The sequence below is a fragment of the Mustela nigripes genome, chromosome 3 (genome assembly GCF_022355385.1).
Source record: "Mustela nigripes isolate SB6536 chromosome 3, MUSNIG.SB6536, whole genome shotgun sequence".
NCBI classification, from domain to species: domain Eukaryota; kingdom Metazoa; phylum Chordata; class Mammalia; order Carnivora; family Mustelidae; genus Mustela; species Mustela nigripes.
In genome coordinates, this window is record NC_081559.1 from 92,043,705 (window position 1) to 92,061,875 (window position 18,171).

General features: G+C 35.4%; 2 pseudogenes; one reads left to right on the forward strand and one right to left on the reverse strand.

The window, feature by feature from the left end:
* Positions 1-13,589: 13,589 nt before the first annotated feature.
* On the reverse strand, positions 13,590-15,678 carry LOC132014501 (large ribosomal subunit protein uL4-like; annotated as a pseudogene).
* On the forward strand, positions 15,677-15,957 carry LOC132013054 (small ubiquitin-related modifier 2-like; annotated as a pseudogene).
* Positions 15,958-18,171: the final 2,214 nt, after the last annotated feature.

Consider the following 18,171-nt stretch of genomic DNA (forward strand, 5'->3'; position numbering starts at 1 on the left):
TTCTTGTGGCATTCTTATTTGGTTACCAAAACCAAATGGGTAATGCTGGCCTCATTGAATGAGTTTGGAAGTATTCCCTTCATTTCTATTTCTGAAGAATTTGAGAAGGATTAGTATTAATTTTCTTGAATGTTTGGCAGAATTTACTACTGAGCTGTGGCATATGATGATCATTAGGAGGTTTTTGATTACTGATTTAATCTCATTGCTATTTATCCTTTCCAATGACCAACTCTTATTTTATTAATATTTTCTACTATATTTTCTTATTTTATTTTTGCTCTATCTTTATTATTTTCTTTTTTCTACTGCTTTTGGCTTTGTTTGTTCTTTTCTACTTCTGCAAGGTATAAAATCAGGCTATTTAAGGTGGTTCTTATTTCTTGAGGTAGGCACTTATCTTTATGAACGTCCCCCTTAAAACTGCCTTTGCTTATTCCATAAGTTGTACTACATTGTTTTCCATTATCATTTGTCTCACAATGTTTTTTTATCTCTTTTGATGTCTTCTTTGACCCATTGGTTGTTCAATAGCATGTTGTTTAATCTCCACATAATTATGAGTTTTCCAGTTTTCTTCTTATAATTTGATATCTGGTTTCATATCATTGTGGTTGGAAAAATGCTTGATATGATTTCAGTTTTATTAAGTTTCTCAAGTTTATCAAGACTTTTTTTGTGACCTATGATCTCTCCTGTAGAGGGTTTCATGTGCAACTGACAAGAATATGTATTTTATTACTTATGGATGGAATGATCTGTATATGTTCAATTCAGATGTGTTATTTAAGACTAATGTTTTCTTAATGATCTTCTGTCTGGATGATCTATTTATTGATACGAGTAGAGTATTAAAGTCACCTATTATAGCATTGTTACTCTCTTTAGATCTACTGATATTTATTTATTTTGGTGCTATATCATAAGTGCATAAGTATTTACCAATGTTATATTCCAATATTATATTCCTGTTGGATGGCCCCTTTGTTATTAGAAATGACATTCTTTGTCTCTGATTACAGTCTGTTTAAAATTTATTTTGTCTGAGATCAATGTAGATACATAAGCTATTTGTTTCCATTTTAATGGAATATCATCCCTTTATTTTTAGTTTGTCCTTAGGTCTGAAGTGTATCTCTTATAGGCCCTATACAATTAGTCCTGTTTTTCCATCCATTCAGCCACTGTATCTTTTTTTTTTTTTAAGATTTTATTTATTTATTTGACAGAGAGATCACAAGTAAGCAGAGAGGTAGGTTGGTGTCGTGGAGGGGGGAGGCTCCCTGCTGAGCAGAGAACCTGATGCAGGGCTTGATCCCAGGACCCTGGGATCATGACCTGAGCTGAAGGCAGAGGCTTTAACCGACTGAGCCACCCAGGCGCCCCGGCCACTCTTATCTTTTAAATTGGAGAATTTAATCCACTTAAATTTAAAGTAATTATTGATAAGTATGTACTTCTAGCCATTTTGTTCATTGTTAGCTTGCTGATTTGTAGTTCCTCTTTGTTTCCTTCTTGTCTCTTCCTTTGTGGTATGATGACTTTCTTTAATGGTGTACTTAGAGACCTTTCTCTTGCTTTTGCATATTGGTTTTTGCTTTGGGTTTGGGTTGATAACTATATAAGTTTAAACACATTTTAAAGCTGTATATGTTTACTCTTGTCTACATTTTAGGTTTTTGAGGTCACATTTTGTATCTTTATCTTCTGCATCCCTCAAATTATTACTATAAAGTTATTTTTTACTTGTATTTTAACCCTCCCTTACCAGCTTTTTAAATGGTTAATTCCTTAGTTTTACTATATATTTACCTTTACCATATGAGATTACACATTCATATGTTTTCCTGTTACTCATTAGCACATGTTCTTTTCGACTTAGAGATTGTTTAAAATTCGTTGTAAGTGTAGTTTAATCTTGATGAATACCTTCACTTTTTACTTATCTATAAAGTTCTTTATATTTCCTTGAATTATGAATGATAATCTTTCTGTATAATGTATTCTTAGTTAATTTTTTTTTTTCTTTGAGCACTTTGAATAAACCTTTCCACTTTCTTCTGGTCTGCAAAATTTCTGCTGGAAAATCTACTAATGATTTTACAGAGCTTCCCTTGGATGTAACAAGCTGTTTATCTTTTTTTTTTTTTTTTTAAGATTCTCTTAATCTTCTGACATTTTAATTAGTGAAGTTAGTAAAGTTTTCAGTCTTTATTTCTTTAAATAAATTTTTTTTGCCCTTTCTCTGTGTCTTCTCAGTCCCCTGTGAGTGCTAGCCCAATGGATGTCTTAGTCCTTTAAGCTGTCATTAATTTTTTTCTCCCCATTCTAATTGGGAGACTTCTACTGCCTTAAATTTGAGGTCATTAACTTCTTCTTCATCTAGTCTTCTGTCATACCACTTTACTATATTTTTCAGTTCCATTATTTTATTCAATTCTGTAAATTCTATTTTGTACACTATATGATGTTATTTTGTCCTTTTGTTGAAGTTCTCATTGTGCCTATCTGTTTTTCACCGAAGTTCAGCAAATCTTTTAACCATAACTTTGAACTCTATATCAGGTAAATTATTATACTTATTTCATTAATTTTTTCTGAGGTTTTATATACATATAAATATGAACATATTCCTCTCTTTTTTTATACTTTTTTTAAAAAAAAAATCTTTTCAGTGTAACAGAATTCATTGTTTATGTACCATACCCAGTGCTCCATGCAATATGTGCCCTCCATAATACCCACCACCTGGCTCCCCCAACCTTCCACCCCCCACCCCTTCAAAACCTTCAGATTGTTTTTCAGAGTCCATAGTCTCTCATGGTTCATCTCCCCTTCCAATCTCCCTCAACTCCCTTCTCCTCTCCATCTCCCCATGTCCTCCATGTTATTTGTTATGCTGCACAAATAAGTGAAACCATATGATAAATGGCTCTTTCTGCTTGGCTTATTTCACTCAGCATGATCTCTTCCAGTCCCATCCATGTTGATAGAAAAGTTGGGTATTCATCTTTTCTGATGGAGGCATAATACTCCATAGTGTATGAACATATTCCTCTCTTTCTTCATTTTGCTTGACTCTTCAGTCTCTATGCATTAAATGAAACAGTTTTTCCAGTCTCGAAAGAATTTGTCTAGTGTCAAAAATAAAACTTGTTTTTTAACCTTGCCGTAGCACTGGTTGTCATTTAAACAGTGTGTTTGTCCAAGTGGCCTATTTATTTTGGTTTATTCCAATATAATTATCATACAATATTATACTAGTTTCAGTTGTAAAATGGTGATTCAGATATTTTATGCATTACTCTGCTCATCACAATAAACCTATTCTTAATCCCCTTCACCTATTTCACCCATCCCAAACTACCACACCTCTGGTAACCACCAGTTCTCTATATTTAAGAGTCTGTCTCTTTTTTTCTTTTGTTTCTTAAATTCCACAGATGACTGAAATCATATGCTATTTGTCTTTCCCTGACTTATTTCACTTAACACTATATCCTCTTGGTCCATCCATGTTGTTGCAAACAGCAAGAGTTCATTCTTTTTTATAGCTGAGTTATATTTCATTGTGTGTATGTGTGTCCCATCTTATCCATTCATCTATCCATGACTATTGAGTTGCTTCCATAGTTTGGCTATTGTAAATAATGCTACTATAAACATAGGGATTCAAATATCTTACATATTTTCAAATTACTGTTTTTGTATTCTTAGGGTAAATACTCAGTACTAAAATTACTGGAACATATGGTAATTTTATTTTTAATTTTTTGAAGAACATCTGTACTGCTTTCCAGGTTGCATTCCCACCAACAGTGCATGAGTATTCCTTTTTTTCTGCATTCCTGCCAACAATTGTTATTTTCTTGTGTTTTTAATTTTAACCTTCTGACAGGTGTGAGTTGATATCTCCTTGTGGTTTTGATTTGAATTTCCCTGATGATTCATGATATTGAGCAACTTTTCATTTGTCTGTTAGCCATCTATATGTGTGTGTTCATGTTCTCTGCTGATTTTTTAATTGAATTATTTGGGTTTTGTTTGTTTGTTTTTGGTGTTGAGTTGTGTAAACTTTTTATATTTTTTCTATATTAACCCCTTATCAGATAAATTATTTACAATATCTTCTCCCATTCAATAGGTTATCTTTTCGTTTTGTTGACTATTTCCTTTGTTGTGCAGAAGTTTTATATTTCGATGTAATCCCAATAGTTTAATTTTGATTTTTTTCCCTTTATTGGTAGACCTATCTAGAAAAATATTGTTATGGCCAAAGTCAGAGGAATTACTGTGTATGCTCTCTCCTAGGATTTTATGGTTTAATGTCTCACATTTAGGTCCATATTCCATTTTGAGTTTATTTTTGTGTATAGAATGAGAATGTGATCTAATTTCATTATTTTGCATGTGGCTGTCCAGTTTTCCCAGCACTATTTGTGGATGAGACGGTCTTTCCCAGTGAATATTCTTTCCTCCTTTGTCAAAGATTAATCGATCATATATTTGTGAGTTTATTTCTGAGTTCTCTATTCTGTTCCACTGATCTGTGTGTATATTTTTTGTGCTAGTACCATAATATCTTAACTACTACAGCTTTGAAATACAGCTTTGAAAACTGGGATTGTGATCCCTCCAGTTTTGGCCTTCTTTTTCAAGATTGCTTGAATTAATCAGGATCTTTTTTGATTCCATACAAATTTTAGGATTTTTTTTTCTAGTTTCATGAACATTGATGTTGGTGTTTTGATAGGGATTACATTCAGTTTGTAAATTGCTTTGGATAGCATAAACATTTTAACAATATTCTTCCAGTTCATGGACATGGAATATCTTTATGCTATCTTCAATTTCTTTTATCAGTATTTTATAGTTTTCAGAGTGTGTCTTTTCCCTCCTTGGTTGAGTTTATTCCTAGGTACAATTTTTGGTACAATTTAAATGGAATTTTTTGGTATGAATTGTAAATGATACAATTTGGTAAAATTTTTTGGTACAATCATAGATGTAATTGTTTTTATTTCTCTTTTCTGCTACTTGATTATTAGTGTATAAAGATGGAACAAATTTTTGTGTATTGATTTTTTTTTTTTTATCCTACGGCATTCCTGAATTCATTTATCAGTTTTAGAAGTTTTTCTATTGACTTCTTAGAAAATTCAACAGAAAACTTTTGCAATCACCTGTAAATACTAAAGGTTTTACTTCCTAACCTATTTGGATTCTTTTTACTACATCTTGTGTGATTGCTGGGGCTAGGACTTCTAGGGTTCTGTTGAATAAAAGTGGTGAGAGTGGACATCTTTGTGTTGTTTCTGATCTTAAAGAAAAATCTTACTCTTTTTTTTTTTTTTTTTTTACCATTGAGTATGATATTGTTTGTGGTATGGTCTTTATAATGTTAAGGTATGATCCCTCTGAACCTACTGTGTTGAGAGTTTTTGTCATGAATGGATGTTGTACTCTGTCACATGCTTTCTCTGCATCTATTTAAATGATAATATGGTTTTATCCTTTCTCTTAGTGATAGGATGTATTATTTTTATTGATTTGCAAATATTGAACCACACTTGCATCCTGAGAATAAATTCCATTTGATCGTAGTGAATGACTTTTTAAATATATCGTTGGATTCAGTTTGCTAATATTTTGTTGAGGATTTTTGCATCTGTGTTCATCAGGGATGTTGGCCCATAGTTCCCTTTTACTTTAGTGTCTTACCTGGTTTTGGTATCAGGCTATTACTGGTTTCATAGAATAAATTTGAAAGCTTTCATTCCATTTTAATTTTTGATAATTTGAGAATAGCAGGTATTCACTCTTTGATAGGATTTACCTGTAAAGCTGTCTGGTCCTGAACTTTTGTTTGTTGGGAGTTTTTTGATTACTGATTCAACTTCATTGCTGATAATTTGTCTGTTCAATTTTCTGTTTCTGTTTCTGTTTTGGGAGATTGTATATTTCTTCTAGGTTGTCCAATTTGTTGGCATATAGACTTTTATAACATTCTCTTAAAACCCACTGTAGTTCTGTGGTTTTTGATGTTATTCATTTTCATTTCTGATATTGAGTTTCTTTCTTTCTTTCTCCTTCCTTCCTTCCTCTCTTTTCCTCTTTCTTTCTCCTTTCCTTTCTTCTTTCCTTTCCTTTCCTTTTTAACTGAATAAAGCTTTGTCAATTTTGTTGATCTTTTCAATGAACCAACTCCTGGTTTCATTGACATGTTTTACTGGTTTGGTTTAATTTCTATTTAATTTTTTTCTTCTCTAATCTTTATTATTTCTTTCCTTCTACTGTTTTGGTGTTTTGTTTGTTCTTCCTTTTCTAGCTCCTTTAAATGTAAGGTTAGGTTGTTCATTTGAGATTTTTCTTGCTTTTTGAGGTAAGCCTATATTGCTATAAACCTCCCTCTTAGAACCACTTCTGCTGCATCTCAAAGATTTGGGACCATTTTGTTTTCATTATCACTTATCTCCATGTATTCTGTACTTCCTCTTTGATTTCTTGTTTGCCTTGTTCCTTGTTTAGTAGCATGATATTTAACCTCTTTGTATTGTTGTTTTTTCTAGATTTTTTCTTGCAGTTGATTTCTAATTTCATAGCATGGTGATCAAAAAAGCTGCATTGTATGACTTTGATCTTTTGGAATTTCAGGCCTGTTTTGCAGGTTAATATATAATCCATTCTGGCAAATATTCCATGTGTCCTTGAAAAGAATGTGTATTCTGCTGTTTTAGGATGGAATATTCTGAATATATTTGTTAGATTCATCTGGTAAAATATGTCACTTAAAGCACTGTCTTATTTTTTATTTTCTGTGTGGAATATCTATCCATTGATGTAAGTGGGGTGTTAAAGTGTCCTATTATTTATCACTGTTAATTGCTTTCTTTATCTTATTTAATGGCTGCTTCATATATTTGGGTGCTCTCATACTGGATGGATAAATTTTTACAATTGCTATTATCTTTACACTGGATTGTCTCTTTATGATTATTAAGGACATTATGATAATGTCCTTCTTTATCTCTTGATACAGTCTTTGTTTTAAAGTCTATTTTGCCATGTATAAATATTACTACCCTGGCTTCCTTTTCGCTCTCACAGGCATGATAAATGCTTTACCATCCCTCCATTTTCTTTTTTTTTTTTTTTTTAAGATTTTATTAACTTATTTGACAGACAGAGATCACAAGTAGGAAGAGAGGCATTCAGAGAGAGGGGGGGAAGCAGAGAGCCCAATGAGGGGCTCAATCCCAGGATCCTGAGACCATGACCTGAGCTGAAGACAGAGGCTTAACCCACTGAGCCACCCAGGCACACCCACCCCTCCATTTTCAATCTTCATATGTCTTTCAGTTTGAAATAAATCTTTTGTAGGCAGTATATAAATGGGGCTTGGTTTTTTGTTTTTTGATTTTTTTAATCTATCCCTTCTTCCTATGTCTTTTGATTGGAGCAGTAGTTCATTTACATTCAGATTATTGATGGGAATGTACTTATTGCCATTTTGTTACTAGTTTTATTATTGTTTTTGTAGTTATATTTCTTCTCTTGCTTCCTCCTTTCATGATTTGCTGTCTTTCATTACTGATATACTTGGATTTCTTTCTTTTTTTTTTTTTTTTGCATATCTGTTACCAGTTTTTTATTTGTGCTTGCCATTAGGTTAATAAATAATATCTTATACATACAGCAGTCTATATCATTTGGTCATTTAAGTCTAGAACCATTCTAAAAGCACTATATTTTTATTTTTCTCCCTCATCCCGCATTTTAAGTATATTTTGTCATACGTTGTGTCTTTAATTTTATAAATCCCTTTACTGGTTTTTATAGATATACTCAACTTTATTGCTTTTACACTTCCAATTTTTCTAATTCCTCCAACTTTTGTTTGTTTGTGAAACTCTTTATCTCTTGTTCTAGTCTGGATGATAACCATGTTGGAAAGAGTATTCTTGGTTTCAGGTTTTTCCCTTTCAGCCCTTTGAATATATCCTGCCACTCTCTTCTGGCCTGCAAAGTTTATGCTGAAAAATCAGCTGACAGAATTTCAGTGTTATAGGGTTTCCCTTGTATGTAACTGTTTTCTCTTACTATTTAACAAATTCTCTTTATCACTAGTTTTTGCCCTTTCAATTAATATGTGTCTTGGAGGGAACCTCCTTGGGTTGATTTTGTTGGGGGTTCTATGTGCATCCTGGATCTGGATATCTGTTTCCTTCCTCAGATTGAGGGCATTTTCACCTATTATTATCTTGAGGTATATCTTCTTCCCTCTTTTCTCTTTTGGGATCCCTATAATGTGAATGCTATTACTGAGTTTCCTTATGTCCATTCTGATTTTTTGATTTTTTTTCTCCTGTTCTGCTTGATTGTTTTTATTTACTGTCAGGTTGCTGATCTGTTTTTCTGTATTCTCTAGTCTATTTTTTATTCCATTTACAGTATTTCTATTAAAGATTTTATTTATTCATTTCAGAGACCGACGGTAAGAGCAGGAAGGGTCAGAGGAGGGGAAAAAGAATCCAAAGCCAACTCTACACTGAGCTCAGAGTCTTACTCAGAGCTTAATCTTACAACTGTGAGATCACCACATGAGTTTTACTGACTGAGCCCCCAAAATGCCCCTACAGAATTTGTAATTTCAAGTACTGAGTTCTTCATCATTAGTTCTTTCTTTTTCTTTTTTTTTTTACATTCTTCTCTCTTTGTTTAGGGTTTCACTGGGGTCCTCCCCTCTTTCCTCTAGTTGAGTATCTTTATAACCATTACGTTAAATTTTTTCCCTCAGCATATTACTTATCTCTGTTTTGTTTATCTGTCTTGCTGTAATTTTGTCCTGTGCTTTTGTTTGGGACACAGTCCTCTGTCTCATTTTGTCACTGGAGGATCTCAGCACTTAGATTCAGGCTGATGTAAGCCAGGCCTGAGGTACCAGTTTAGAAAGTATGCAAATATATATATAATCCTTTGGGACTGCAAGCATAAGCCCCACTGGCCACCAGAGCCAGGTGTTCTGGAGTTGTCCCTTGTGAATCAGTCATGAAAATTGGGGCTTGAGGGAATTGCTCCTCAGATCGAAGCTTCCAAGTAAGAAAATTGGCCTATTTCACAAAAACTCTACATGGGTGGGGCACCTGGGTGGCTCAGTGGGTTAAAGCTTCTGCCTTTGGCAGGGTCCTGGGATCAAGTCCCACATTGGGCTCTCTGCTCAGCAGGTAGCCTGCTTCCCTCTCTCTCTGCCTGCCTCTCTACCGACTTCTGATCTGTCTCTCTGTCAAATAAATAAGTAAAATCTTTAAAAGAAAAAAAAAGTTTACATCGGTGTTTTATCCTGCTATCTGTGCAATGCCTTGATGACAGCCTGTTAAGAGCTGTTTCTCCAATTAGCTATAGTCTCTAGGACTCAGAAATGCAACTCCCTTTGGCCTCTAACTCCAGGCAATCACTGGGTATCTCCTGAGCTGCAGCTCCAAAAACCAGAGCACTAGACATAAAACCAAAACACCTCTGGGAGATAGTGGCACTATGGAGCATGGCAGGGGGAGAGATACAGTGCTCAGATGGCAGCTGTTGGTTGGAGCAAGGCAGAGGGGGAAGCATAAAGATAGCACTCTGAAGTAAGGGTTGAGGGGAAAGCCTAGGATTTGGGGAAAGAAGATGGTATGCATAGAAGGTACCTACCAGGCTTTGTCTCTGGAGATTTTCCCAGAAAACCCCTAGATCCTAATTTAGATGCTTGCCCATCAGGTTGATGCTATAGAAATGAGCTGCTTTTCCTAAGTGTGGGCATGATCAGCTGCTTCTGAACTGGGCTCTGGGATGAGTAACTCCAAGTGTGTGGGTGTCTTTTAAGAGCTGGGGGGAGGGGGTTTGGGAGAAGAGGGTGGGATTATGGACATTGGGGAGGGTATGTGCTTTGGTGAGTGCTGTGAAGTGTGTAAACCTGGTGATTCACAGACCTGTACCCCTGGGGATAAAAATATATGTTCATAAAAAATAAAAAATTAAAAAAAATAAATAAAAAATAAAAAGAGCCATTTCTCAGGGGGTGCCTGGGTGGCTCAGTGAGTTAAAGCCTCTGCCTTTGGCTCAGGTCATGATCCCAGATCCTGGGATCAAGCCCCACATCGGGCTCTCTGCTCTGTGGGGAGCCTGCCTTCTCCTCTCTCTCTGCCTACCTCTCTGCCTACTTGTGATCTCTGTCAAATAAATAAATAAAATCTTAAAAAAAAAAAAAGAGCCATTTCTCAGATCACTATGCCCTTCTAGCCATCACTGAAGTAAGCTGTTTTTTTACAAAGCTAGATGTTTGGGGAGATTTCTCGTAAGGTTCTTAAAAATTGGGGTTCCTGATGTGGGGTTCAAAGCCTTCATTCCATGGGAGAAGCTCTGAGTTTTTAGTTTCCTCCTGTACTATAGATAGGAGTTGGAGCACCTGGATGGCTTAGTTGGCTAAACCTCTAACTCTTGATTTTGACTCACATCATGATCTCAGGGTCATGAAACTGAGGCCTGCATCAGGCTCCATACTCAACATGGAGTCTGCTTAAGATTCTCTCCCTTTCCCCCTACCCCCCCACCCTATTCTCTTTTTTTTTTTTCTTTTCAAAAAAAAAAAAAAAAAAGGTGGGTTTATGGTGGGATTGTATCACAGTTTCTTTGATATATATATATTTTTTTAATTTTTTATTTTTTATAAACATATATTTTTATCCCCAGGGTTACAGGTCTGTGAATCACCAGGTTTACACACTTCACAGCACTCACCAAATCACATACCCTCCCCAATGTCCATAATCCCACCCCCTTCTCCCAAACCCCCTCCCCCCGGCAACCCTCAGTTTGTTTTGTGAGATTAAGAGTCACTTATGGTTTGTCTCCCTCCCAATCCCATCTTGTTTCATTTATTCTTCTTCTACCCACTTAAGCCTCCATGTTGCATCACCACTTCCTCATATCAGGGAGATCATATGATAGTTGTCTTTCTCTGCTTGACTTATTTCGCTAAGCATGATACGCTCTAGTTCCATCCATGTTGTTGCAAATGGCAAGATTTCCTTTCTTTTGATGGCTGCATAGTATTCCATTGTGTATATATACCACATCTTCTTGATCCATTCATCTGTTGATGGACATCTAGGTTCTTTCCATAGTTTGGCTATTGTGGACATTGCTGCTATAAACATTCGGGTGCATGTGTCCCTTTGGATCACTACATTTGTATCTTTAGGGTAAATACCCAATAGTGCAATTGCTGGGTCATAGGGCAGTTCTATTTTCAACATTTTGAGGAACCTCCATGCTGTTTTCCAGAGTGGCTGCACCAGCTTGCATTCCCACCAACAGTGTAGGAGGGTTCCCCTTTCTCCGCATCCTCGCCAGCATCTGTCATTTCCTGACTTGTTGATTTTAGCCATTCTGACTGGTGTGAGGTGATATCTCATTGTGGTTTTGATTTGTATTTCCCTGATGCCGAGTGATATGGAGCACTTTTTCATGTGTCTGTTTGCCATCTGGATGTCTTCTTTGCAGAAATGTCTGTTCATGTCTTCTGCCCATTTCTTGATTGGATTATTTGTTCTTTGGGTGTTGAGTTTACTAAGTTCTTTATAGATTCTGGACACTAGTCCTTTATCTGATATGTCGTTTGCAAATATCTTCTCCCATTCTGTCAGTTGTCTTTTGATTTTGTTAACTGTTTCCTTTGCTGTGCAAAAGCTTTTGATCTTGATGAAATCCCAGTAGTTCATTTTTTCCCTTGCTTCCCTTGCCTTTTGCGTTGTTCCTAGGAAGATGTTGCTGTGGCAGAGGTCGAAGAGGTTGCTGCCCGTGTTCTCCTCAAGGATTTTGATGGATTCCTTTCGTACATTGAGGTCCTTCATCCATTTTGAGTCTATTTTTGTGTGTGGTGTAAGGAAATGGTCCAATTTCATTTTTCTGCATGTGGCTGTCCAATTTTCCCAGCACCATTTATTGAAAAGGCTGTCTTTTTTCCATTGGACATTCTTTCCTGCTTTGTCGAAGATTAGTTGACCATAGATTTGAGGGTCTATTTCTGGGCTCTCTATTCTGTTCCATTGATCTATGTGTCTGTTTTTGTGCCAGTACCATGCTGTCTTGATGATGACAGCTTTGTAATAGAGCTTGAAGTCCGGAATTGTGATGCCACCAACGTTGGCTTTCTTTTTCAATATCCCTTTGGCTATTCGAGGTCTTTTCTGGTTCCATATAAATTTTAGAATTATTTGTTCCATTTCTTTGAAAAAGATGGATGGTACTTTGATAGGAATTGCATTAAATGTGTAGATTGCTTTAGGTAGCATAGACATTTTCACAATATTTATTCTTCCAATCCAGGAGCATGGAACATTTTTCCATTTCTTTGTGTCTTCCTCAATTTCTTTCATGAGTACTTTATAGTTTTCTGAGTATAGATTCTGTGTCTCTTTGGTTAGGTTTATTCCTAGGTATCTTATGGTTTTGGATGCAATTGTAAATGGGATTGACTCCTTAATATCTCTTTCTTCCTCCTTGCTGTTGGTGTCGAGAAATGCAACTGATTTCTGTGCATTGATTTTATATCCTGACACTTTACTGAATTCCTGTATAAGTTCTAGCAGTTTTGGAGTGGAGTCTTTTGGGTTTTCCACATATAGTATCATATCATCTGCGAAGAGTGATAATTTGACTTCTTCTTTGCCGATTTGGATGCCTTTAATTTCCTTTTGTTGTCTGATTGCTGAGGCTAGGACCTCTAGTACGATGTTGAATAGCAGTGGTGATAATGGACATCCCTGCCGTGTTCCTGACCTTAGCGGAAAAGCTTTCAGTTTTTCTCTATTGAGAATGATATTTGCGGTGGGTTTTTCATAGATGGCTTTGATGATATTGAGGTATGTGCCCTCTATCCCTACACTTTGAAGAGTTTTGATCAGGAAGGGATGTTGTACTTTGTCAAATGCTTTTTCAGCATCTATTGAGAGTATCATATGGTTCTTGTTCTTTCTTTTATTGATGTGTTGTATCACATTGACTGATTTGCGGATGTTGAACCAACCTTGCAGCCCTGGAATAAATCCCACTTGGTCGTGGTGAATAATCTTTTTAATGTACTGTTGAATCCTATTGGCTAGCATTTTGTTGAGTATTTTCGCATCTGTGTTCATCAAGGATATCGGTCTATAGCTCTCTTTTTTGGTGGGATCCTTGTCTGGGATATATTTTTTTAATAGTATGCCCAATGTATAATAGTTGCTTTCAAAGTTTTAGTTTTTTTCAGAGGGACTTATAGCTATAGATTCAAGGTGTCAGTCAGGGAGAAGGTGAATTCATGATCTTCCTATGTTGCCATCTTGAATTGGCAAAATCAGTGCTTTGATATCTTATGTGATTAACTTACTAAATTCTGTTATTAGTTGTAATCATTTATAGAATTTTCTTCACCTTAACCATCAAGACAAATTTTCATCTATAAAGTTTTTACTTATTTCACTATCCATATGTTTTTCTCCCTTTTTTTTTTTCACAACCTCTTTATGCAAAATTAGCTACCCAAGATTATTTGACTTTTATGGAATAAATTAAGTTTTTGCAGCAGGCTGCTTTTTTTCAATGGTGGGTCTTTTCTGCTGGCATCTTTCCAGTTGCTAGTTTCTTGGCAACTGCAACCCTTTTTCCCACCAAAGAGTTATTCTGCTTCTTAACACCTGTAACCTTCTTCTATTTCTTCCCTACTGGTGGTTACTTGCCTAGAACCCCTTCTCATCTGATTTGGCTTCTAGTGCTGCCACAACTTTATCTACCCAGAGATTGTGATTTTTGGCCTGATGAAAAGTGCTGTTCTGGTTTACAGTCCTTGAATATGAGTTTAGCTTCAAACATCATTCTCAGATTTTTCAGTGGATTCTTCTTTAAGACTCTATGATAAAATTTTTGTGTTGTTCTAAGAGGGATCTTTGGATCTTTGTGATTTCTGAGATTCTGTTAAGGTCTGTTTTAAAAATTGTGTGGATAGAAGATTGTATTTACTCCTGAGGGTAAATAATCTATCTTATAGAAAGAACTTTTTTTTTGACATTTTTAAAAATTTAATAAATTAATTAATTAATTTTCAGCATAACAGTATTCATTGTTTTTGCACCACAACCAGAGGAAGCACTTTTAGTCCAAATGTAGAAACATTCCACATCCCACCAGGAGTAATTTTCAAAATGTTCAGTTTGCTTACATTAAGCAGAGTAATTCTCAAGATGTTTCTGAAAACCTTGATGACACTTGTCTTCAGTGATGATTCAGAGCCCCCTGTTCTGCATACAATGACCACTTCTCATTTTGCTTTTGCAGCTTCTGTGTGCTGAAACCCATGGAACTTTACAATATCATTCTAGGCCCTAAGTTTCTTTCTTTTTTTTTTTTTTTTTTAAGATTTTATTTATTTATTTAATAGACGGAGATCACAAGTAGGCAGAGAAGCAGGCAGAGAGAGAGGAGGAAGCAGGCTCCCAGCTGAGCAGAGAGCCCGATGCGGGGCTTGATCCCAGGACCCCAAGACCATGACCTGAGCTGAAGGCAGAGGCTTTAACCCACTGAGCCACCCAGGTGCCCAGGCCCTAAGTTTCTTAAGAGGCAAAGTAGACTCCATAGTCATCTCTTAGCTTTCAACTTTATTTTCAGCCACCAAAGGAAATTCAGTAACTTCCTCAATATGATGACTTTAAATGCAACCAGGACTGGTAAGGCCAAAGCAGCCAGGGCAGAGCAGAAGACATAACACTTCTGTGTTGTGTTCATTCTGTGTTTCCAATGGTGTGAGCGTTTGGTTGGTGGAAACATTGAGTTTCACAACACTTATCTCCAAAAGCACTCTGGATGGAACTGTGAGTCACACCATCTTGAATTCTGGGAATTCAAAGCACACTCTCTTCATACCCCAACACCTAGCACTGGTTTGATGCCCTGCCAATTGACTGACAGCATAGTGCTGTTTTTGTTGCAAAAGTTGAACAAAGTTCACAATATCTGGTCAAATGGAAGCCTTGAACACAGCAGGCAGTTACAATTTTGCCAGATAACTCCCCTTCTTTGGAATAAACTGATATCAGTTGTTGCCCCACACCATAGTGGGGGAACCACTACACTCCTCTCAACCCAATAATTCCAACAGAAAACTGTCCCCTCTCCTTCTGGGCTAGCTAGAACATTTTTTTTTTTAATTTTAAGATTTTGTTTGTTTATTTGCGAGAGAGAGAGAGAAGTAGGCTCCCTATTGAGCAGAGAGCTTGACATGGGGCTCTATCCCAGGACTCCAGGATCATGACTGGAGCCAAAGGAAGATCCTTAACCAACTGGCTACCCAGGCATCTCTGGCTAGAACTTTTTAAATATATATTAAAAACAAGTGATATCAGGATTCCTCATTTTATTTTTTATTTAAATTGAGCATTTTAATATTTCATTATTGTATCTGAGGAATACTGTAAGTTTTTATAAAACATTTATCAGGTATCTAATTTATCTATTGCAGTATAACAAGTTACTTTAAAAATTAGTTCCCTAATATTGTTGCCGCCTCCTTTTTCTGCCACTTCTGATGCTGCTTCTGTGCTCCTTTGGTGCAGAACTGCTACCTCTTTATAAAGCAGCAGCTGAGGACCCTCTAGCACATGCCATGGCCTACAATAAAGTAAAGGAAGGAGCCCAGACTGAGAATAGTGATCATACTGATTTGAAGGTGGTGGGGCAGGATGGTTCTGTGGTGTAGTTTAAAATTAAGAGGACTATACTACTTAGTAAACTAATGAAAGCCTTTTGTAAATGATAGCATTTGTGATGAGGTTGATCAGATTTGATGAGCATCCAGTCTATGAAACAGGCACATCTGCACTGTTGGAAATGGAGAATGGAGATAGAATTGATGTGTTCCTGCATCAGATAGGAAGTGTCTACTAAAAAGGAAACCTGCTACTTCAAAACCCCTTCCTCCAGACCAAAAAATATTTTCAATAGAAAACCACAATTTGGTTCCACCACATTTTTACTACAATGTAGTTTTCTCTATTCTTTCATTTTTCCCTTTCCCCATTCATTTTTTGTACATAAGGTAACTGTGTATGTGCACAAGCGTATTACATTTTGTAAAAGTAAATGGCCAATCGTGTATTTTGATTAACATCAAAAGAAGATGGAATGACCTAAAAATACTGGTTCTGTGAAAATACCCTCTTTCTCCATTAGTGCTATGCTCATTCAGCTCTTATATTTATATTCTAGTAAGTTATTTTGCTCTCAGTGTTTAACAACAGTTAACAAAAAGAACATCAAAATCTTTGCCTATCTTGTTCAATTGGAGTATTTTAATGTTTTTCATTTATCATTATAAAACCAAGAATGATTTTATAACTTTATTATATATATCTATTACATGTAGGGCAATCTGTCTTTAAGGATAAATTACTCTAAAAGAAAATGAATTCCAGGTAGTTTTCCCTTCATGTCAAGCATTTTATTTAAATAATCTTCTTATTTATAATAAAAAAAAGAATGTCTCAAAGCAACAATAAAATATATTATCTCATATTACTTATGGGGTATGAATCTTGGAGCACCTTAGGAGTATGATTCAGGCTTCTCATAAAGATGTATTCAAAATATCAACCATGAATATGGTCAAAATGTCAATCAGGGCTCTAAGCACCTAGATTGGAGTTGGAGAATCAGCTTCCAAAATGGCCAATTCATATGGCTGGCAAGTTGGTGCTTGTTAGATGGAAACTTTACATCCTTTCCACATAGACTTCTCTGTAAGACTGCTTGAATGCCCTCATGATGTAACAGCGGGCTGCCATTAGAGTGAGCGATCCAAGAGATAGCAAAGCAGGAGACAAAATGTTTTTATGACAGCCTTTAAATCATGTAATGTTATTTCCACAATATCTTATTGTAGCCCAATACATTATAAGAAGTAATTATATAAGTGCACGAATACCCGAAGGTAGGGATCAGGGATGTCTGGTCCAGGTGGCTCAGTCAGTTGAACATCTGCTTTCAGCCCCAGTACTGATCTCAGGGTCCTGGGATTGAACCCTGCATCAGGCTCACTGCTCAATGAGAAGCCTGCTTTTCCCTCCCCCTCTGCCTGCTGCTCCTTGTGCTGTGTTCTCTCCAAATAAATTAATTAAATGAATGAATGAATAAATAAATAAATAAATTATTCTTTTTTAAAAAGTGGATTATGGGGGACCATTTTAGACTAACTGCTGTATCAAATTAGTATCTATCTTCTATGAATAGTTTTGTCCTGTTTTATCAAATTCTTTATCAGCATTTGAAGTTATCATGAGATTTTCTTTAATATGTAAATATAATTAATTACTTTAGATGATTAATCAATCTTATATTTTAGATATATCCCAAAATCATATGATATAAAATACATATTTGGAATTACTTTTGATTATTTGCTAGAACTAACAAAGCCATCTGGGCCAGTTATTTCTTTTATAGGTAAATATTACTATTTTTTTAATACTAAGAATTCTGTTCAGGTTTTCAATTTCTTTTTTCTTAAAATTTTAAGTTTTCCATTGTAGTCTCATAAAGCTGATGTTATTCGTATTACTTTTCACTCTCTATACCATGCAATATATCCCTTTTTTTCATTCTAGATACTCTTTATAATTTTTCTCTTTTTCTCTTGATTAGTCCTTCCAGAAGATAATCTGTTTTTCATTAGTTTCAAAGACACAACCTTTGACATTGCTGATCCTCTATTTCATTTTCCCTCCCAAATTTCCAAATCTATCTCATATTTGATCTTCATAACTTACTTATAATTTGGTCATATATGCTTTTTTATGCATAAATAAGTGTATATTCTTGATGCCTGTAGTTTCCATAATTTGTAATTCAGAGTCACAAATTTATCTTTTATCTATTTAATTGACCATTTGCTGAAGGAGATCTTCCACTATAATAGGGAATCATATCTCATTATATTTTATTTTTTAAAAATATATTTGAAGCTATATTAACTGCATATTCTAATTAATAACCATTATAGTTTTGCAAAATTAAACTTGTCATTATTGTTTAAAACCATTTAAGCCTAGACTCGAATGTGAAATGTGCTCTTTTCAGACATGAAAAGACAGAAAGTTTGCCTCT